The sequence below is a fragment of the Lichenostomus cassidix genome, chromosome Z (assembly GCF_008360975.1).
Source record: "Lichenostomus cassidix isolate B80296 chromosome Z, HeHo_3.0, whole genome shotgun sequence".
Classification (NCBI taxonomy): domain Eukaryota; kingdom Metazoa; phylum Chordata; class Aves; order Passeriformes; family Meliphagidae; genus Lichenostomus; species Lichenostomus cassidix.
In genome coordinates this window covers 68,508,955-68,533,344 of record NC_139511.1, presented here as the reverse complement: position 1 = coordinate 68,533,344, position 24,390 = coordinate 68,508,955, and positions in this window count along the sequence as shown.

The following is a 24,390-nucleotide window of genomic DNA, read 5'->3' as shown; positions in this document are numbered from 1 at the left end:
TCTCCCTCCTGTGAATTGCAGAAATAATTTCAGCAGCGATATGTGATCAGGAGTGTAGGAAATCTTTGAGCCAAGATGGATGCTTGACATAATGAGTCGTACAGCGACACCATGGAACTCGTCAACTGTGATCGTCACCAGGGCGCTGAGAGTTTGGGATATTTTCTGTAAACACACACATCTTTATTTTTCCAAGTGTTTTGCAAACCCGTATGGTGGAAGGCTTTTCACACTTTTAGCCTGCAGACTCTTATTGAGTGTGGAAGCAGAGTTTATAAATAGGACTTCTCTTTTTTTTTCTTTCAATGCCATTTAGAGCTCATTTTAGCAGAGTTTATAAACAAGCTACATTTGTTCTTTTTATTGGCTCAAGAAAACAGCTGTCTATCAAGCATTCCTGTTTACATGATCTCCTTTGGTAAGCCATGCTTAGAGACCTTCTGTGAGTTATCAGTAACTGTTATATAAATAACAGCATATTGGATGAAATCTGTGATATTATTTCATGTGCATTTTCTTCCCTTACACTGAAGTTCTCTTGTAGGCAGTGGCCCAGAACCAGATCCATTCACCTCTGAACTGTCTCCAGCATCCTCTTTACAGGCCCTGTGTTAGGTCCTGGCAGACAATGCCCCAAGGTTGCAGAGATCATATGCTGGCTATCTGTAGAGGACTGCATTTCAGCCATAATGAATTAAGTGATTTCTTTCTTCAAAAAGCAGGAGATGTTTGACAGAAAAGCTAAAAAACACAGTGCCAAAGTGGGAGGTCTGTGCTGTCAAGAGGTGTCAAACTGACAGAACTGGAGACCTAAACCTTCTGTTCCCCTACAGCGAAAAACAGATTTCAAACCACGTCACATACTAGAAGCACTGGCAATGGAAGCATCCATGTATGTTAGCCACGATATAGAGGCACCAGATGTAGAGATGTGAGGAGATTATAGCTGCCATCTCAATTCCAGTCTCAACTTTAGAGATGTAGAATTTAGTTACCCAGAACTTTGCCCAATACTGCACCTTTTAGATCTGTAACACTCTCCAATGCTTATCCCCAGTGCACATTCAAATACAAGATTTTGGTTCCAAAGCAGTTGAAGATTCTACTTTTCATTGCCCAAACATTCCCCAATTATACAAGTGAGGTGGAACTTTCAGCACATGTTTAACTCTGTCTTTTAGGAGCAGTAAATGTTCAAATTCCTAAAGGGCACAGCCCAAGTTAGGCATATGTTTAACCAGCATCCTGTCTCAGTTGTTGCCCTGCATGTGGGGGCTCAATGAAAAAATAAAAAAGAAATCCTAATTGTAATCTTGACTTTGGGCCAGGATTGTATTGAAATATTTATAAATAAAGACATGATGGTATTTAATTATTTAAGAAACAAACTGGTTGTGGAAATTTCACAGAGATGTAAGGTCCTTGGACTTGGGTAAGGGATAAACTTGGCCCACTTTCCTGTGACTAATATATACAGTACAGAAAGAGAGAAAGGGGAAGGAAAAGCCATTTTCTTTCTCAACAGGAACATACGATATTAAGGAAACAGAAAACTACATTTCTAAAATCGTTTCCATTTCAGAGTTCTTCTGCCTATGGAGAATCAATACGCCAGAAGAGCATAGCCTTAAACATTAATATTACAGAATAAAATTTGTTTTTGATGGATTGATAGGCACATTTTCTTAAGGCCAAGAAATAATGAATACAACCTTTTTTTCCAGATAGTCTATCTTTCCCCTCTCCCTGCACAGAGGATGTAGAAAATAATATGATACCACTTGCCTGTATATAGAAACATCTGTTATTAGGCACCAAGAGGTTTCACTGGGATGCATGTCCTCAACTCCATATATCCAATGGTAACAGCAAGGGGAGATCAGAATACGGGAAAATGCTGTTCTTTGCTCTGTTTCAGCTACAGAAACCCAGTCAATCAAGGAAAGCTTGGCTGATGTGATGGCAGCTAATAATTCCATGGGGATTTAACTCTGCCCTAACTACAGAGTCCCTAAGCAGGCTGAGCTTAAAAGCAAATCCATGTACACCCTGATTTCAGCACATAGTTTTACATCATGTCACACTTGCTTTTCCTTCTGAATCAGCAGTAACTAGCAAGTTCTTCCCTAGTAATTCTGATCTTACATATGGACAGAGTAAAAATAATTATTTCGGTTTTGTTTTGACATTCGGTCATTCTTTGTGGGGAGGCAGCACAGGCCCATATTTCTGAAGCATCTCTAAATTTCTATGGCTCCAAGAGATACTTCCAAGATCACTTGTATGTATTTAAGTTGAATTTCAAATTGTGTGTGTTTCAGACACATTTTTATTCACTTTTATACTTACAGAAGAGGTGATTCTGATTCCACAAATTCCCTCTTTTCCTTCCTATCTCTTTCACACTTAAAAATTATATATTTTATACCCAAAGTCAAATTTGAGCATCCTTTAGAGGGAGAAAAAAATCACTGAACTCAAGTAAAAAGAGGTTTTTGCAAGGTTGTTCTCCTATTCAAATATATTTGTATGGAGGTGGTTGGTAATGTGGAAAAAAATATTCTTCTCACTTATTGGGATCAGCCATATAGGAGGAAGACATGATGTTAGAACATTATCATGTGTAGTTTTGCTCTGTCATGATATAGTTTATGCAAAATTCAGAGAAAAGTTGACCTTTCATTGTATGTCACCTTGTAACAGCTCACAGTTTAGTCTAATCATATTTTTAACTTAATGGTGGGGAAGAGTATTCTTAGTCTGCCTCAATGGAAAACTGTGGGGGCTCTGTCCTAACTCCCTCCAGCATCCTTAGTTTCATATGGCTGCTCTGACAGAGGCAAAATCAGTGGGACAAAAAAAATGGAAGGAAAAAAGCTTCTAAAAGCCAAAGTTAAAGTCAGTGTAAGAATTCAGTTCAAAATCAGAATTATGAGAGGTCCAGAGTAGCTTTGCCATCCCCTGAGATTCTTGGCAGCTTATCTAGCATCTCCCAGGATTTCTGACTGCAAGAACAGAGCAGAATGTTGCAGTCATTGCTTATGTTTTATTATTGTAGCCGGAGTGCTGACTGAGGGACTGGATTTAGTGCAGCTGAAAATGAAACCTGACTCACCCAAAACTTATAATTGTCTTGGATGAGGTTAAAGATATCTCCACAAAACTGTTTGTGCTATGTTATTGCTGAAAAACCCCAGGCCTTTGGCAAACTCTGGAGCACTGTCTTGTGCATGGAACAAAGAAGGGACTTACCCTTAAGTCCCAAAGAGCTTACAAACTAAAGCTTCCTTAAGAAGACTACAAGCTAAAACTTAATGCTGCAGTATTACGTGTTGATTCGCAATAATATCAGCGTTTGCACATTGTAATATGACTTAGGGATATGTTATTGATTTTCTTTCCTAAGCATCCAGTAATCAACATCTTGGCTAGGGTTCCTCTATCCTTCTGTGTGTTGTACAGAAAGTCACTGTACCTCCACAGAACCAATCCTTCCTTACTTCTTTTTAGTTTCTTGCAGCCCCCAGACTGTGCCAGGTGCTTCCCAAAGAACAAAGCTTAGGAAGTAGCTTTGAGATCTATGTAAAAACTCATTATAATGATATTTTTTCGTTCTTCTTTATATTGAACTGCACCTTTCAACTAGTGAATTCAGCAGAGTTAGCAACTTACACCAAAAACTGGTCCTTTGTTAAACTTTTTCAAGCTTTCTTTTCTCCCTGTATTGAGAGGAGAGAGATACAGGTTCGTCGGTTGGTTGTTTAATGAAATTCTCTTCATTCTTTTTTCTTTTCCTTTTCTTTACCCCCAAGAATATACAGATGGCTTTGTAGCTAAAAATATGATATTACATACCTCTGGTCAAAGTATTTTGAAGCATATCTGTTCTTACTTCTTTATATCTGCAACCATAAATGTCCCAAATACTTAAAAGAAATCATACCTGACTCTCATCTGGAAATCAGTGAGATTTTTGGTTGATTTTTTAGTAGACCTTTCCACTTCTATCAATTTGGACTGAAGTTTGGGAACTCAGAACTAAAAGGTCTCCTACTCTTTATAAACTCCTCCCTTTGAGCCCTTTGTAGAAATATCATTTAGCTAAATGGCTGTTTATGCTCTGAGAGTAAAATTTTTGCTTTTGATCTGTCTTAGACCAAAGAGTTTGTCATTATTTGTTAATTTTCTTGCAGATCATAATGCATTTTCTTGTGTCGTGTTTTTGTCTGGGATAACCTGGTTTCAGATGGCACAGCCCCATAGGCCCATCACACACTGAAATGCAAATATTATCCAACTGGAGTTTCTTATGACCTTAGAAATTAACTGAAAAGAAGATTATTACCTTTTTCCTTCTTAGCCAAAAACACACAGGCACAGAGTACATTTTAATCAAAAAGTCTTACCAAGCAAGCACATTCCTAACACCAGTTAGTATGGATGGAGTTAAAGCAACAGAGAAGTTTCTGCCTAGGAAACCCCAAGATCTCACATATCTTTACATGCAGTTATTTATCTATTTACTTGTTATTGTATTTGTAAGACTCTTTGCATGCACATGAATTTCATATGATGGGAAACGTTAGTCTTATGTTAAAGAAAAGGGTGGGAAATCTTTTTATGTAACTTCTGCAACCAGGATTTATTCTATGACCTTTAATAAATCAATTCTTGATGTCTCAGTTACTCCACTGGTTAGATTTTGATTAATAATGATCCCTAATATAACTTCTGTAGTTCAGAACAGGGTGGTGAAAGGGAGGGCCCAGTCCTGCCAACTTTTACTTCAGTAGGTAGCACTTGCTCCTGAGAATGGTTTTATAAACCTCGATGGAAAACGCTCAGCTGAGAAGTTTTGCATGCGTAAGTACGACTTCTTTAATATCTGTCAGCTTTTTCTATTCTTGAGGTTTAATGTGGCATTTAAGTGAAAATTGTTTTTTCTTTATGAAGGTCTTTTTTTAGCCCATCATCCCTTATGACAACCCAGATAATTTAGCACCATCTTTGATGATGGAAGAGGTGTGATAGTTTGATGCCACTTGGCTACAGTTTAGGTATTTTTTTTATTTGGAGGTGGGGTGGGGAAGAACTTGTTTTCTATGTGTAATTTTTGTCAGCATGGGTTTAATCCTTCAGACAAAGGCTCAAGTTGACTGATGGCATTCCCATCTAAGGTAGACAGCAAAACTCTTTCCAAAATCTATCTGCTATACAGTTATACACATGCAAAATGACTCATTCTTTATTGCAGTGGCATCCAAGATTGTTACAAGAGCTATGACAGCGTCCAAAACAAAGGATGCACTCCAAATCAATTTAGTGGGGAGGGGAAAAATGGCAGAAATTAAAGCTCTAAGAAACATTGTTTCCATCTCCTGGCTATATTCAGGATTTCAGAAGGTCTCCCGTTTCATTCCAAGAAGCCAATACTTTATTCTTTAACTTCTGAACAATGATATAACTCAGAAATTGTGACACACTTCTTTGTTTCAAAAAAGGAATACATGTTTTAACAGCTTTATCAAAATGCACAGCAGAGGAATTTTGATGTATGTTCTTCCCACAGCTTCAGGACATCTTCTGTGAATGGCTCAATAGGCATTTCTGGGAAAACTCTTCCCTTACTAGTGGAACAAATCTGTTTTTCTCTGTCTTTACATAGATACTGAAATCTGTATTAGGCACAATGCAGTTATAAGTCAAGATATGATTCTCAAGCCTTTTAATTTAATAAACTGACAGCACTAATTGTCTCACAAAATTACCTGGAAGTTCCACAATTTTTATTTTGCAGTACTTAATCTATTCATTCAGTGTAGCTCTCATCTGGGCCTAGGAGGTGATAATTACCTTGATGATTCTTTTTCTTTTTTTTTTTTCATTTCAAAAATCAATATTATAGTCATTTTCCACCCTTTCTGTTACCTCTCCACATTTTCAATTACTTTTCCAAAGTCTCTTCCTTGGATAAAATTAAACCAATTACTGCTGATCTTGACAAGTAATGACACATGCCCTGTGAACTAGCAGCTCTTTCTGTGCTCTGAAAGCAGTCCTTCATGAAGCAAAGATGTTTATTTGTTCTTTTAATACTTTCTCCAGGAAACAGAAAACTTAACTGCCATGCCTCTTGATATACCAGAAACTTCTGCTGAACTTTCAGCATGACTTTCTTTCAGATTGTGCCCATTACTACTGGATTACTCTGCTAGATATTTTTAATTTTTACAAAACTTTTAGATTTGTTTCCCTAAAATTCTTCACCAAGCAAAGATCTCAAGCACCTTCTTGACTTAAATCATATAAATGCATTACCAGGCAGGACCCTGGGGAGAGGATGGGACATCAGTCTATGGTCTGAGATGCTGCATTACAAGAACAATTTACACACTGAGTCATAATGAAGGAAAATAATTTCCTGCCTTCAGAAATGGGCAAAATCATTTTATTTCATTTCTGAATATTCAAACCAAAATACGACAATTTTTTTTAAAAAAGTTTCTTTGGGCATTTCAAGTAAGTTAAGATATTAAAAAAAACCCTAATTGGCCTTCAGTTTCTCTCCAAGGTTTTTTGGGCTTTTTGTTTTGTGACAAAAAGAAAAAAATCTTTTTGAGTCTATCAGCCAAGTGAAAAATCAATTAGTTACACAAGTCTGGCTATTTGTTAGAATTAGCTATCAGACAATGCAAGATTTTTGTTAGTTATTTTTCCCCATAATAGGACATATCATGTACCACACTATCACTGAATTTTTGTTTGCGTCTGTACAGACCAAGTAGCATTTTTAGCACCATTCTTCAAGGTGCAGACAAAAATTGTAACAAAAGAGAAGAAGGAGAAGCAACTTCATCTGTATATAAAATTATATGTATAGCTTTTGGGGGAGGAAAAAAAAATTATTTTAAAATAATCCTAGAATGTTCAGCACTCATTCTTTTTACACAAAATCTCAAAGTGACACTCCATTTAACCCCCTCATTTGGTGAGATTCTTTTTGGCCACCACCAAATTCAACTCTCACCTTAGCTGGATTACTTTTTTTTCCCTTATAAGAAGCTATTTAGAAGCTAAAGAATATCTTCAGGCTGGACTTACATGAACATTCTGTATGATCATTCTCTGTCCCCTTTTTTCCAGTAGCTAAAAATTCCTTCTCAAAGTCTATTTTTTTTTTTTTTTTAATATTTTTACGCTGCAGCCTATTAAGCATCCTAATGTCAATATGCTCAAATAACCACTAAACAGGTAATTAGTCGCCGTCATGTACATGAGTTTGCCAGGTGAAGAGGTAATAACATGGGGGAAAACCATCAGCTGTTATGAGGCATTCCAGCTCCACTGGGTTCAGCATAAGAATTTCTGGTTATAACAGAGAAGACCTTGGTATGAAATCTTCTCTGCTGTGAGGCACTCAGTAGGAGATAACTGAGAATAAAATGCATATTTAAGAGTAGACTAAGGAAGGCAACTTACAGGCAAAGGACAATATTAAAAATAAAAAAAAAAGGAAAAAAAAGGTCATCTCTCTGTTGCCGCCTGAGCTGCTCACTATGGAAAAATAACAACTGATGCACAGGGAAGTTGCCAAGGAATACAAGGAAGCACAGCTTCTTATGTGCTGCCTTGGACTAGTTAATATTCATCAGCAAAGGTCAAGACCTTAAACAGAAAGGTTATTTCAGGGAATTGTATGGAATAACAAGAATCAGTACAGCCCAGAAGTGTTGAACTTGGATTTCAAGGGTCGAGGTTTCCAACACCTGAAATTTCACATGTGACTGGATGTTCAGATGCTAGATTGTTTTCTAATTGCTATAAATCTTGTGGGGTTTTAAGCTGCGCACATAATCTGCATTTCTGAAAAACATAGTTATTAGTTACCAGAAACCCAGTGTATTATTAATTTATTTAATGCTGATGGACAGAATAGTGTAATACATAAGGATAGTCAAGGAGCAGTGATTGGCAGGAACAAACCAGTTTCACCAAGTGGGGACAGGGAGGATTTTATCCTAGGAAATGGCAGTGAAACCTATCCTAATAAATAACCAAGCTGAGTTGACTCAAGCACTTATAGTGCCAGTGTCTGTGATAAGCAATGGAAACATTAATATAAAATGCTTCACCATAAATGAATACGGTAGAGTTCAGAATGATATATTGCAGCACAACCATCCCTAGCATGGCATGCTTTTAAGGTGATGCTTATAATCATTTTTATTTTGGTAACAATAGCGGGAAAAAAAAGAACAGAACAGCAAAAATTGTTATCTGCTAAAAAGGAACGGCAATAGCAAAATTTCCTGATAAGAACCTACATAAGGATTTAGCCACAGTGAGAGAACAGTGCTCAGATACAAATGCAGTAACTAGGAACGTGGTTGTAGCTTGTTCATTTCTAATCCTAGCTGTATGTTACAGTCAGATGGTGAAAGCAGTCATTTCATGAAATAACTGAAATTTTCAGATATTTCTTGAAATGACCAGCATTATGGCTGTTCTCCTACACTCTTAGACTGTTCACTCCATCATTAAATTAAATTACTGGTGTTATTGTGAAAGTCACATTGGTGTGATTTCTATCACTAATGTTTAGGCACCTGAACTCAGATGTACAGGTTAATTTAGGCTCTCACAGTCATTGAATAAAAGGTGCCATGTCCAGTTGGTAACCCAGCTGATCTAACTTAGCTACCTGGTTTTGGATTAAATAAAACATCCTTTTGCATATAAGGTTCCCTTTCACTCAATTATAAAATAAGTCAAATGTGATAGATTTGGGCAAAAATGCTTGCCCATTGATTAATCCTTGTGAGTCTTATTCACTGTGCTGCTTAATACTATAAATGCTTACAACTGCTGTGAAAAGTGGAAAGTGTTTCTGCCATGACTCATTCCTGGAGACATTCACTTTTTACACCCTGTGCTCTTTGCCACAGGACATCTGATTGCACTGGATCCATTTGCTCCCTCCTTGTAGCTTACATTTCCCCTTCCCAGCATGCCATGTGGGCTACAGAATGGCATTAGTATTATTTTCAGGATTGTTTGGGGTTTTTTTGTTTTGTTCTGTTTTGATCAGAACAAATAACATGACACATCTTTCTTTACCCGGTCTGGGACATTTATTAAACCTCTCCACAGTCATGGCTTTCCTACAGTCCCTAGACTTAAAAATTTGCCCCTGTTGTGACAGTCAAATTCTAGTGACAGATGAGCATGTTAAATGCCTTTACTGCCTCGAAGAAATTCTGTCTCATATTCCTAGTAAATGCAGCATTTGTTGGTCCTTCCCCTTGCAGGCCAGAAAAGACTAAGAGCCTGTCTTCCTAACTGCTTCCCTGGGAAGTGAAAAGTTCTATCTTCAGACAGGCATGATGAAGTGGTACCATTCACAGGGAAGACAATATTAGTTGAAGTATGGATGTGGTGAATGTCCATGAAGTTATATGACAGGTTCACTCTTTCCTAATGAGAATCTGAGAGGAGCCGAGGGATTCTGCACATCAGATTAGGAATGTCCAATATGGTTCTGATAGAACTGAGAGGCTGGAAACTACATCTCAAAACAAGTTTCCTGGCTGTGACTGCATACAATAGCAGAGGAGATGCAGTTGTGGGTGTTTTTTGGGTTCTAGGACAGAGGCAGAGCAGGCACCTGAGACATAAAGGAGAGCCTGATTCTCCAAGAAATTTACCATATCCCCTGAAACTGTTAAAAAAGCGGTCCTTATCCCAGAGAAAATCATAATTTAAATGGATAGGACTGAAGTAGTGCATGAGGTCAAAGACTACCTGCCAGTTTGAGTCTTTCAGTCTAGGCTGAGAATATGGATAGGGTGAATATGAGTTCCTCTTTCATCTGCATATAAAACCCAGAGCACGTCAGAAGGCATTGACCTTCACATCTGTTCACACAACTGGGTGCTCTGAATTTCCTAGAAGGAGGCTTTTTTTAATATGTACTCCTGTATGTTCTTTTGGCTGTGGGATATTACATGGAAGAATGGTTGAGAAGATAAGCAGGACTCAGTTGTTGAGATCTATTGCCCTACCTGCATAAAACTTTACCACAAATTCATACTCCAGAAGCGAGCAGGGAAGGTTGTAATGGCATAACGAGAGGCAAAGTGAGACATGTCACAACCCTTAAATAGAAACTGGACACTGAGACCCAGGAAATACTGGCCTCAGAGGGGCTATGTTTCTCACTTACCATACATCACCCTGTTTTATCAGATACAGGTTTTTATCCTGAATATGTGCAGCTGTCTCAGAACCTTTTTGAACTTCTGAAATGTCTATTCATGTCAGCAGATGTTATGCAACCATCAGAGCTTGACTAGCTTGACTGTTGAGTATCCCACTGAACCCACTGCCCACACTAGAAGGTGCAAAACCAACTCAAAGGCATCTGACAGAAGTCAAGTAATTCTGAGAAAAAGCACAAGCCCTTTATGCTCTTTCCTGGTCATGGTGCTATAAATCCTGGAGGTTCCCCCTTTCCACAGTCAAAAATGTAAAAAGAAATTGCCTTCTGATTTGTGTCCTTTTCTTTCTTTTACAGTCAGCCTCAAGAGATAAATGGTCAGTTGAAACATCCTTTACAGACTTCATGGATATCAAAGAGTAGAGAGACTTGTCCTGAACTTTAGTAAAGCTAGACATTTGAGAAAAGCTGAAATGTTGGACAGAAATAGGAATGTGATCCCAGACAAGAAGCACAAATTGTCTTCCTGAGGTTGCTGCTAAGGAGGTGACAAACATTAGAGATTTGGGCTTGGTTTTGTTGTTTTCGCATATCATCCAGACATTTAAAAAAAAATTTGCCTTCTAAGTTTGTTTTTTACACTTGGGTTTTCTAGATTTGTTTTTTTAAAGCTCAGCTAGGTTATTCACAAATTATCTCATTTAAGGATCAAACTCTAATTCACCGTATGTTATTTATTTATTTAATGTAATATTTTTAAATTTTCCTGAGAGGTAGGTTTGTTGGATTTGTTTGTGTTTTTTTAGATTAAAAGTTTAGGGCTTTTTTCATGTTATTTATTTGGCTAGTACCTTCATTTCATTTTGATATGAACAGATTTTAACCATATGAGTTTATGCTTATTTTTATAGTCATTATGGTTTTCAGTAAAACATATACAATTAAACCTTTGAATCAGTACTTATGAAGCCCAATAAGCTGGTTTCTGAACTCCAGTTTCACGTATTTGAGATCACAGAATCATAAAGTAATTTCAGTTGTGAGGAACTCCTGAAGGGTCAGGATGGCTCAAAGATGGACCCATTTAAAAGTTATTCCATTTGACATAGGCCCTTGTTCAGCCAAGCTTTGAATCTATCCAGGAATGGGTATTTCACCTCTCATCTTGGCCTCTGATCAGCCTGTTTGTGTGATTTCTTTTCCCTAATTTCTGACCAGAATTTCACTGTCTGTAACCTCTGTCCATTGCCTCCTGTCCTTTACATATCTACCTCCCAAAAGTGCCCAACTCCACTTTAACCTCCTAGTTCATATTTATTAATATTTACTTATTCTGCTTTTCTGAAATCTGGATAAACCCAGCTCCCTCAGTATCTTCTTGCATATCTTGTGGTCTGGACACACACACACCTCACACTATGCAGCTGCTCTCAAACAAGCCTGAGTATCTTGCAGATGCAGGGGAGATGTAGAACTCCAGGTCTGGTTTCACCAGTGCTTAATGGAATGTAATAATCACTTCCTTCAGCCTTTAGCTGATGGTCTTGCTGATGTACCCCGGTCTGTGACAGCCATCACCTCTGTAAGTGTGGCTAGCACAGGTCTTTCCCATGAGAATTCTTTTTGTGTTTTATAAATAAAGTTTGGATGTTATTAAAAACAGTGTCCCAAGATCTGGACGGTGCAGGCCTGGCCAATCAGGCCTAGGGGGAGGCTTCTGGCCTACCAATCTGGGTGACTTTTGAAAACTCTAGATATATGATGAAATCAAAACAATAAAGGTTTTTCCTTCTTGCCACTGAGAACGGAGTTCTTTACTCTGCTAGCTGCTCAACAGCAACATGTAAGGATGCAGCTCAGTGTCCATCAGGGCCCCTCAAGTTCATTTCTGCACAACCATTTCCAAGGCCAGCTGGTGGGACAGGCCAGAAACTCCTGAGCTGCACAAAACCAATCCAGTCTTGATCACATTGAGTGACCCCACAAAGCAAAACCCTGAGACACCCTGCAAAGGGAATGGCTAAGCCTCTTTCAGCCTGAGGAGCAATGCACACCCCTCAGATCAGGGCCAAGGCAAAGCAGTGGATGGTGTATTCCTTCAAGGTACATCTGCTTCAGAGTGAAATGAATTGAGGTTGAAAATGTTCTTCATGATAATTTAAAGCTTTAATGCTGAGCTGCACTCACCATGGTAGAGACAGAGATACAGGGAACTGAGATTGTGAGAATGAATTGTCTCAAAATAAACTGAAAATGTGGCAAAACAGTTGTGCATTTCCAGATGGTAATGAGATGCAATTATATATGTGAACTAAACAGATGTATCATATAGTCATTGTTCTAAAACTATTAGAAACTGCTCAAGACAATAAGTGTACATGCTTGTTTGTCCCAAGCTCACAAAAACTTCAGCTTTACTCAGATCTCTTCAGATGGTAGAAGAATAAACCTTCACTGGCAGGTAGTTAAATAACGTTGACTAATATTTCCAAAGGCAGGTTACATCTATTTAGTGAATGTGGATATATTCTTGCTAATTTTCAAGTAACCCAGAAGTTACATAATAACACTTCCTACAACCAAATGCGTAACCTCTAATACTGATGCAAAACCAAAATGAATCACTGGAAATCTTTAAAACACAAGACAAGGAACTTACGTGCTTCTTCCCAAAGCTTATATCCTAAACAAGGTTTTAAACTGGAAGAGAAGATTGTCTAATCTCCACCTAGAGTCAGCACAGAGGGATGTGACCCTCTCCTGAGGGTGATCTAACCTGGTATCATGTGAATTGCTGAGTGATGGTCTCAGTATGTCCAGTGAGATGCCAGCATGGGTGACAGCCTCTGACTGACACGTGTCATTCATGCACAGTAATATCAGATGAAGAACAACCTTATCTTCTGTTGCTGGCAGAAAACAGGACATATTTAGTATGAGTTATGACTGCATTTGGTCATAAATAAAGAATCGTAGAATGGTTTGGGTTGGGAGGGAACTGTAAATGTTGTCTAATCCCAAATCCTGCAGTTATCAGGGTCATCTTCAACTGGGTCAACATGCTGAGAGACCTGTCCAGCTTGACCTTGAATGTTTCCAAGGGTGGGGCATCCACCACATCTTTGGGTAACTTGCGACAGTGTTTTTTATAAACTTCTTTTGAGTACTTCAGGCTGTTATAAGCTCTGCCCAGAGCCTTTTCTTCTTCAGGCTGACCATTCACTCAGCCTTTCCTTTTAGGAGAGGTGCTCCTACCCTTCAATCATCTTTCTGGTCTCCTGTGAACCCACTCAAGTATGTCCATGTCATTCCTATGTTGGGGTTGTAAGAGGACAAATTACATAAAATTAAGGTTTAGGGAAAAATATTGATTCAGCTTGCAGTTTAACTTAAAGTACTATAGGAAGAATTTTTATGACATTGTAATGTCCTTTTTCAGTATTGGTAGAACAATAACTTGGTATTTGTGTTACAACATGATTTTTATATTATGATAATGTTTTGTCTTAGATGCAGTCAAACAAGATTTTAATGACCTAAGTAGAGGTAGAACCTCATTGTTTTGTTAAAGAAAAATCTTTAAAATATTATGTTTTCCTAATAAACATTTTTGGTGTATTTTATAGAGTTCAGAAAAAATAACTTCATCAACGCAGAAATTGTTGATGAAATGAAATTTTCTTCTTTTTCACACCTCTAGGTTATTTATTACACCGTTCTTCATTCAACATCTGGTACTTATTTTCAGTTGAAACTTTCATTGTTTGTGATAGCTGATTACTCATACCACTTATTGCTGTTTTTCTGGTTGTACTCTATCTGAAACAAAAGACACAGCAAGCAAATGCATTATTACCTTTTATGACATTTATTATGATTATTAATATGTGTAGGGAATATATGCTGATTATTATTCATATGGTAGTTAAACAGTTCCACATCCTTGGTATTTGCTATCTTTCATATCAGGCTATGAGAGTTTCCCCATTTTATACATTAGAGATGGAAAGAAATAATAATTAAAAACCTTGCCCAAAGTTAAGAGAGAAAATGAGTTGGAGCAGGGATGCACAGTGTTCTGGCTCTAATTTCTTCCGGAACAATATGTTTCATTATATTATTGAGACCAAACAGAACTGAGAGTGATAGATTAAAAAATGCCAATGGTAGATATCTGGCTTACTCCTGCAGCCATATCACCAAAATGGATTGATTTTCACTTCAACAGAGTCAGTTTAAAAAACATTTGTCTGAAATCCAGGAAGGTTAAATGCATCAATAAGTATAGAATATCCAGCTCTCAGAGAAGTCAACAGGAGCTTTCAAAAAAATTATTTTGGGTTGGAGGTTTGGTGGATTTTCTTTCTCTTCAACAAATTGAAGCTTTTGACTCTGAGGATAATAAAAGACACTTGTCAATATTGAAGATGAGGGAAAGATTATGTAACCTGCAATGGTTTTCAGAAAGTCTTCTCATACTTTTATAATAATGTGGGCTACATGTTACTGCAATGAAAGTACAGTGGATTGATGGACCAATCTTACTATTATGTGTTAAATATTGCACTGAAACAAGGAGTATATGTAACTGGTGCCAAAAGAAGGGCATATAACTTTCACAGTGTAAGAAAGACAAGTGCCTCCAGTATGTAATTGATTCTATATATTTTAGACTCCTTTTTAGTAATTTGAAAGTGCTCTATCATTCTTCTCAATCAAATACTGGATCTAACATAATAGGTTAAGTTAGGAGAGAAGGATGCTCCTCTACAATATAGCTTAGGAGTTATAAACAGGTCACCAGTGGTAAAAGAAATGAAGGCTTGGAGCTGGGTAAAATTGGGTTTAAGGGCAACGAAGACATAAAAGATATCTAACATAGATAGAACAGATTTTATGTAGTAAACTGGGATGTAATATGAGTGTGCAAACACGGAAGGGAGAACAAGGTACATAAGGATGTTAGAAAATATAAAAATAGCCCATGCCAATTCCCCCAACAAGGAGGAATAATGAAGAAACCACATTAACATCACATTTTTCCCATTTGTGAACTTGGAACACTGATGGCCTGATCCTAATGTTCCCTTGCTCGAGGAAGATGTGTGGTATATGATCCAGAGGCACAATGGAAGTGTTCATGAAAGGGATAGATATTATTTTGTGTATAACAATTATAACCGCTTTGTTATAGCACTGAGACTTTTTTCTTGGTACAAATATTCTTTATTTTCTTTTCCTGTGATAAATAAATCTGAACCAATAATACTTGTCAAGCTTTACCATTAAGATTTCATTTTTATTAATAATAAATTCTTGACTTCATGTATTCATTGCACTTCCCTTTAGTACATAACAAGATTTTAAGCATAATAAAAAGCTTAAAGTTTTAACAGAAAAACAAGTTCCCATTTGACTGGCTTTCATAAAGCGGCTTCAAGAAGCAGCTAGCACAAACAGTAATGTTTGTTTTTGTCTCATCTCATTTTTATTTCTTAGTGGAATTTGCTGCTAGCAAGCAAAAAGAGTTTCTGATCACAGTCAGTTACTCTGAAAAATATATTTTATTACTTTCAAAAAAACCCCACTTAAATGAAGGGAATTATAAAATCATTTTTACAGGAGTCTTCGGATAATAAATTGTCAAGTCTTAAATATCATCAGATTCTTTTATCTGAGTTTATCTTGTTGAGATGGATCAGAATGCTGTAATCAATCACTCAGCCCAGCCATAAAATGGCTTCATCATACATGTGTGTTCTCTTCAAAATCAAGTTGTAACATTTGCACATAATAACTTATTGGGTTGCAAGGTTAGTCCAAGCCTGTGTTCAATATTATCTGACATTTTATTGGCTACTACACAAACTTTTGCCTAATACAGTCATTTTACTTAGAAATTTAATTGAAAGGTTGCCTGTAACAAAGCACTTTTTTAATGTAGGAAGAGTAATGTAAAACTACTTGATGCATGGAGGAAGAGGGGAGACAGTAAAATGTAGGAGAAAATGAAGAAGAAAAAGAAAACACTCATTCTAATGAGAAATGGAGTTTGAAGAGGAAGTTTCATAAGGATGAATTCATTCCCTAAGGGAGCTTAGTCTGCAGTTGGTGCCTGGATCAGCACACCTTCCTAGATGAAAAGTATAAATCACACAGTTATGTGATGGATGATGTTTATTTAGAAGGAGGCTTGTTAAAGAGGTGCTTACGAGGAAACAGGCATCTTCTTTCAAGGAACGAGGTCTTGATGCAAGTGTTTAGAGGGTACAGAGAGGAAGGCAGGAAGACATGGGCTTGCAGGGGAAAATCCCAGCAGAGGGTAAAAAAGGGCCATCCTCAGTTTGCAACTATCCGGACTTTGTCAGAGGAATATGAGAGATGCAAAGAGGCCTCTGCTGGAGGTTTCGGGCAGGTGATGGATCTAGTTTACATGTGAAATATATTGACCTATTTCATTTCAGAAGAATGAGGCTTTCTAAAAGGTGAAATAGAAGCCTGCTTAAAAAGCTAAATTTTTTGTGAGATTATGACCATGCAAGAGGCAACAATCAAAATAGAAATATAATATTAACCTAAATCTATGTTTTCTCATATAGATGTTATTTTATTTGCCTTCCCCTATCTTGAAGAAAATTTTGCAAAGTTTTATTTTTAGAACGCTTTCTCTGTCTATTCCCAACTATATCTCTAGCATAGAATGGAGTCACACTCTCTTCCCAATTCTGAGAAATAAAAAACCCAAACAAACTAACAAATGAAAAAACAAAACATACAAAAAAAAAAAATCTGAATCTACCTCACATTTGACACAGAATTAATATGTTAAAACAAGTACATGATAGCAATGTATTTTGAAAAATAAACTAAAGAATAAATAAGGGTAAAAAGTATTATTAAGTCTAGGTCTATGGCCCCTAAATTTATGTATAAGCACTTTACGTAGAATAGCTCTGAAACTGAAAAACAAACAAACAAACAACAACAAAACTTCTAGAAGTGCTTTATCCTCATTACTGTTTAGTAGTAACTTCCTGAATAATAATATTCCCCCAGGAGGTGGTAATTTATAAAATAAAAATTCATAAAATATGAATGTTTTATGGCAGCTGTTGAATGTTGATAGAGTTGTGTTAGAATCTAAGACTGAGTTCCATTAAAAAAAGTTGTCTTCTCTTTGGTCATTGTTTCTCTCCATTTTTTTCCATTAGTTAGCTATGGAGATAGCCAGGATCCAACTGCAGCTCTTTTCATGGAAGGGAAGATGAAAACTTGGAAGCTGTTGGATCTTCAGTTCCTGAATCCCTTGGCCCCTCCTCATCTTACTTCTTATCGAAGTGGCTTCCCATTTTAAACGTGTGGGATAAGAGAAACAGAAAACTTGTGGAGCCTTTGTACAGCCACCCTCCCAGGAGCTTCCAGTGTTCATACCTTCAGGATGGCTCTTCTGGTGGGTTTCCTGAAGACCCTGACATTTTTATTTCACTCAAAGAATTTGAAATGTGAGGTTCTCCTTCAGTTCATAACAAAGTCAGCTATTCTGAAATATCAAAGCCCTTTGTGAATTGGAATGACCTTTCCCTGGTTAGCTCCTGCCCTTTAGCAATGGGTGTTGCTGGTTGCTCGAAATTCACATACATGGCCACTTTTTGCAAAAAAAGGCTGTGAGGGGGCAAACTTTCTGCAAAAGGTCTTTAACTTAAAAAAGTCAACCCAAGGCATGAAAAAAAGAGAACCAGTTCTGCAGGCTATTCACCTCTTGGCCTCTTTACTGAAATTGCCAACAAGGAGAGGAGCTGCGATGAAGACTATTCATTTATCTCTGAAAATAATGTTGAATATCTGTCACTGCTTTGGGAAATGATTGACCTGATAATGATAGGTTTTATATCAGCAGGTCCTCGAGTGCCATTCTCAAAGTCACTATATGGGGTTTGAAAATTGACTTCTTAATGGTGACAATCCTGTGAAACAGAAAGGAATTGCATTGCAGATGAATTTTCTGATGCAAGTGCATTGTCTTTTCTCTACCCAGATTGATGCCCATGCACTAAGTATGTTGCCCAGAGCAAAACTTCAGGGAATTACTGTGCAATGGCATTATATTGAGCCACATACATTTAATGTCATGCAATAATTTACTCTTAAACTTTTTCTTATGATGGTGAAATGACTCTCACTTAAAAAAAAAAACACCTCAAACATACTTACAGGGGAGTTGTATTTAAATTCATGAGGATATAGTTTAGCCTTAAGAAAAAAACATCTTAATTTGCCTCTTGTTTTTAAGGTTCATTACAGTTAAAGTTTCCTTCCAGAGATGCATCTCACAAAGGTCAATAGAAACTACTGGGGATTAAGGATGGAATTTTCAAAAGTAATTACTGCTGGTTTAAGTCTGATCTCACTGGTTTCAATGAACTACTGTTAACTTTAGTGTGAACAGAGGTAGTCAAATATCAGGAGCTTTTTGGAAATCCAGTATGAGTGATATGCCATTTAGTTGACAGTGAGACAAGAGTTGAGTACAGGACCCTCAAAGTTATCTCCCTCTTTCTTTGCCATGAAGTGTGGATGTTAACTTCTTAAAAACATATAAATGCTATCATACCAAACCAATATGCAAATACAGACAGAGAAAAAAACAGAGTGAATGAAATTGAATGGCCGGGAAAAAAGGGGTTAACAAGGACAAATACAGATAAAAGTAAACAAATACAAATCCAATGAGATATTGCCTTGGAAAATTGCTACCTAATTTATTTCCTCATTAGCATTTTTGAAACTTAACTAGGCCCAATTTCCCAGTAAACAAGAAAAATGAATTGCAGATCCCAACTCTGTTTATGTTCAATTTCTGTGCTGTGTTTTGTTCCCCCTGAATTAAAGAAAAAAATCTGTCTTGTTTGCTCTTGAATTAATATTATAATCAATGCAACTTTCCATGGTGTTTGCAGTTTGTCACTAGTATTTATTAGCTACAGTATGTTAACACCCAAAGAATAACCAACAGAGGTATTCCATTGTGATAGGCAAGACTGAGACACTACCCATTCCCAGCTTTGCCTATTTAAAGGGTTCATTTTTAATGAGTAAAGCAGGGAATACTTTCAGGGGCAGGAGAGAAGAATACACATAACACACAAGTTAAGAAAATAATATTCTGGTTTTTAGACTCCAAATCATTCTTACAATTTCAGGTAACTTTGAAGAGTAGCTGCTTTTAAGCAATTTTCTAAGGAAATTGAGTGCTTGTTGGCAAGAAAAATTAGTGGATGGCAAAAGTTAGATTTTCAATCCGTTCATTATGTAGGCAGCTGTGTGGTTGTCTTTGCACAGTGAGCCAGAAAAGGAATGTCTGCATCTTTATGCAGCAGGAAGAAAGAACCCACTTATCAATCCTAACTAGAAAAATAAGGTTGTACTCTGTACACAGAATCATAGAATCCCAGAATGGATGGTAAAGATCACTGTTCCAATCTTACCAGCATTCACTCCAGTGAGCTCAGAACCCCATCCAGCCTGGCCTTGAACACTTCCAGGCATGGGACATCCACAGCTTCTCTGGACAATGTGTGCCAGTGCCTTACCACCCTACAGAGAAGAATTTCGTCCTAAAATGTAGACTAAACCTCCTCTCTTTCAGTCTGAAGCCATTCCCCCTCAGCCTATTAGTGCATGCCCTTGTGAAAAATTCCGCTCCATCTCTCTTGTAGGATCTCTTGGAAGAGGGAAGGCTGCAATAAGGTCACTATGAAGGCTTTTCTACTCCAGGCTGAACAATCCCTATTCTCTCAGCCTTTCCTCATAACATATCCTAGTCTTTTCCTATCAGTCATATACATTTATTTATTTATTTACCAGGATACTTCACTTATGGACTATCAGATATGAAATGAAGTTTGTACAGTGAAGATGACCCTTCAGCAGTTAGGACAGCATGTGGGTAGGAGCCTCTTCTTAAAGAGGTGCTGGAATCCACCATGCTTCCTTATGTTGTAGCTTTAGGTCACAGTCCTGCATAAGTGAGTGCATATCTGTACATCCAAATTAGAAAACTACAGTATATTATCCAATTAAATACGTTACATCAGCTTTTGAGGCACATAATCTGATCTTTTTAGCATCAAATCTTTGGGCTGAGATTCAGCTACGCTGCAAAAAATTCTCCATATGTGTTTCTCTGATAGCTGAGGATGTTGTCTAGGATAACTGCACATGGGTGCCTTAGTACATAGTGCACGACAGCATGACACTGCTCTAGAGAGAAGGTTGTGTGTTAAATTGGTCTGGATTTCTGTGTGTGTTTGGCTTGTTTGCTTTAGTCCAATATATATTCCCTCTCCTGTACAGCTGGTCGGCTTCTGCTGTCATGCTATATTTTTTCTCCAATCAAGTCTACTAGACTACACTTCCTATAGGCACTGCAAAAATAGGTTTCTTGTAGGGAAAAAAAAAAAAAAAATCAAAATAGTTTCATAATCTCATGCTGAAATGTTGCACATTAAATGTAAAGCAATTAATTTCCATAACAACGAATTTTACTAAATGTAAATGGAATTCTTTTCCAAATATTTCAAAGCAAATATGTTTTATTTAAGTTTGGATTTTTTTTGAGGTTTTTTTTCCGGTTTTTTGGCATAACACAAATATTTATTCTCCCAAATATAGCAAGTCTGCTTACAAGCATTCATCTGCTATATGATTCACTTACACTGGCATTAGCCTGTCTAGACACTTTCAACCAAACATGTAAAAGCATTGAAAAATATCAGGTAATGACTTATAATTGGTACTTCTGATGGACTGTGGATTTCGTATGATTAATTTTGTTCCTCCTTATGAACCTCACATCTTTATTAGTATACTTTTGTTGCAATTTTTTTCTTTTCAGGCTGCAAATTTTGCAGAATAGAAATTGTATCATTTGATTTACTTTTACAACATCTAACATAATGTGATATTAAATATGTCTGTATATAATCAGTGCTGTACCAGTGTTAATAATAAATAATAAAATCCCTGTAAGATTATTATTCATTGCTCAGGTAAACAAACTCTGAAATAAGTAAGTAGGTAACTGCCCTACGGTCCTATACAAATCAAGGGCAGAACCAACCTTCCGAGCCAAAATAGATTAAGATTCACTTTCAAGGCATGATAAAATGATGTGTTTTCTCTAAAAGCACTATTAAAAGATCAACATCATCTGCCATGTGTATCCAAGGGTGAGTTTCACTGCAGACCACTGCAGCTGACTTAAAATTTAGGCACATAGTTTTCCTGTACAGCAAAGAGTGAGGAATACCCACCTCCCAAATCAAATTCCTCCCAGCTCTCTCTCCTTGCTGACTCCAGAGGGAACCAAGACAGCTCAGAAATTCGCAGGCATTCATAGTTTAGCTCATTTTCAGGTACTGACATCTGATGGTCCAAGGCTGGGCTGGCGGAGAGCACAGAGGACATTCCAGGTGCCTCCTGTCCTGCAACATGAACCTCGTGCTTGGGATCCTTTTCCACGGAAAGCCAATGTATTCTGGTGAATAATCAAGCTCTGTCTGAAGTAGGCACAGCATTTAATCAGAGGAATCCCTCTGAGAAGTCACACAATTTTAGCAACTGGAGCTCAGAAAACCAGCTCTTATGTAGACACTTACCCTGCAGTTAACTAAAATTAGGTGAAATGAATCCCAAATTCATAATTTTTAAATAGCTGTAGTTATATTAAATGCAAATGAGCCACTGAGCAGGGATCTGCAGTAATTTCTGATCAAAGATTCCAGAGTTGGGCTGGAAGATGATGGCTGCTAAAGTTCAGGAACAAGCTATAAGGGGAAACTGGGGACCTCACACAGGACTTAAAATGGTGCTAGACAGACACTTCCAATAGACTTGCCTCAAATCTATGTGAAGGAAGGTATTTGGGGAGTATAAAACCTTAATGCTAGCACCAGGATTATGCAAAGAGGACTGGTTGATATTTTGCATATTTTTGGCTTTTTTGAGAACTATGTATCAGATTTCCACCCTTGGAAATGGTTTACTAATTGTAGAAAGGAACTCTTTGTACTTAAAAATCAGATATGTTCCTTGCTCCAAAGAGCATAAGGCAGAGATCTAGATCAAGATATACTTAAAGAGATTATTTTTAAAGAAGACTGAGAAAGACTGTCAGTCTGACAGGCCCTTGAATGTGTTCCATCCGTATGGAATAGAGTATTGAGCAGCAAAAAATATAATATGCATACGCGAGAAAAAAAACATACATAACTAAATGACATAATAAGGAGCATTAACAAGAGCCGTGGTGCCATTCTGAATGCTAGACTGATGCAGTCAAATAACGTGGAGAGGAAGACTGCATTTGTATGTGCGTCAAGGAAGAGAGATTCTGTCTTGGGCAAGTTTCCTGTCAGCAAAAATGTATTTTCAGTTAATACTGGATGAATAAAATAAGTAAACACTGTTCACAAGCAATTTAAAGGGTTGGGAGTGGGTTTTTTCCTATTTTTTGCCTGTAAGAATAATTAAGATAAAAATGTTCTGTGTACGCTTGCAGGTATGGGTTTCAGCAAACTGAAAAAAACCCCAAAACCAAAAGAAAAAGAAATAATTAAAAAAAACCAAAAAAACAAACAAAAAAACAAATTTATGGAAAAACAAAGTTAAAACTGGAGGCCATTTTCATTCCAAAAGATTTGTGGGGGTTTATTGTGTTTTTTTCCAAATACAACTTCCCTGGAATTGCCAAGCACAAGAAATGGTGGCTGCCTGTAAATGACCCAGATCTGTGAATTCAACAGAAACAATGAATTCAGGAGTTCTGTATCACTCACTGTGGCTGTGAATACCATGAGAAGGAGCAATCTCTTTCAAGAAAGCCATAAAAGCTACAGGTCTAGTTGTCTTTCTCATGTAAACCACAGCGACACTTCCTGACTTTAGTGGAATTATGACCATCAACACCTGCTGAAGATTTGGCTAAACTGACTTTTAAGTGTAATCCAAAGTTGTGACTGTCTTTCTTTGAATTTAAGCTTAAACAGATTTGTTCTAAAAAGGACACCTAGAGGCTCTGACACCTAGTCCAAATCTGGAGAACTAAATATTTGAATGCCTGGTCTGCTGGAGACATCTGTTGCTGCTGTTCAATGTTGCTAAAGTAGTTGCCTGTAACTGTAAAACCAGCTAAAGGCTCAGCTTTGGGCTGCAGAAGAAATACACACCTACAGGTGAACTTCTACAAATATTTCCAAGATGCAGACAGCAGGAAACATGCAATAACTACTACACTTGGCCCCATGTACTGCTGTGACTGCTGCCATAGAAATTAAAAAAAGGTGATTGAGAAATGAAGTCATAAGAACAGATGTAGCCAAAAAAAAGACATTTCACAAGCCTTAATTGCAGTTAAAAATATTTCTGTCATTCCTGAGTGAAGAATTTCTGCATCACTAAGATATAATTTTAGTCATCTTATACATACACTAACAGAACAGCAGTTCCTGACTATCTAAAGGTAGCAGAAGCCATGTTTTCCTAATCCTGGGGTTGTTTTTTTCCCCCAGCAAATGCAGCTGAAATAATAACAAAGCAGCCTTATTCCACCTCTACAACCCAGCAGCAAATATAAATCCATCAGGGTGACAATAGGATTAAACTGTGGGCACTGCTTGCTTGTTAGTCTTCTCCCTTAAATAACTTCCATGTGAGATGGGAAATTAATGTTGCAATAAGTTGGTTCCTGTTGTGGGCCCAACAATAGAGCCAGCAATCCTCTTACCGTGGAGCATTACTTTTGCCTGTTTGTCGGCTGGCTAAACTGTTCAGTCACCTTTTGTCTCCATAGGAGTACAATGCGCTTGTTGATTTGCCAAGTCCCAAATCCTATATTTAATACAATACCTTCATGTAATTTGAAAAATAAAAGTATGACTGTCCCTGAATACCATTAAGAAAATTGAAGGGGAGGGGGGAGAAACAGGGGCACAAGCTCACATATAGATATTTTCACATTGACATCCCAGACAAAGACTCAAGCTGCATCTTCAGGTGGAAGGAGGCATGGACAAAAGAAAATGTATTAATTGGACCACCTCAGGAGCAAGTCTTAAGTTACCATGGCTCATCTTCTTCCACTGCTTTTTCCTTGCTTTAATGCAAGGCCATTTATT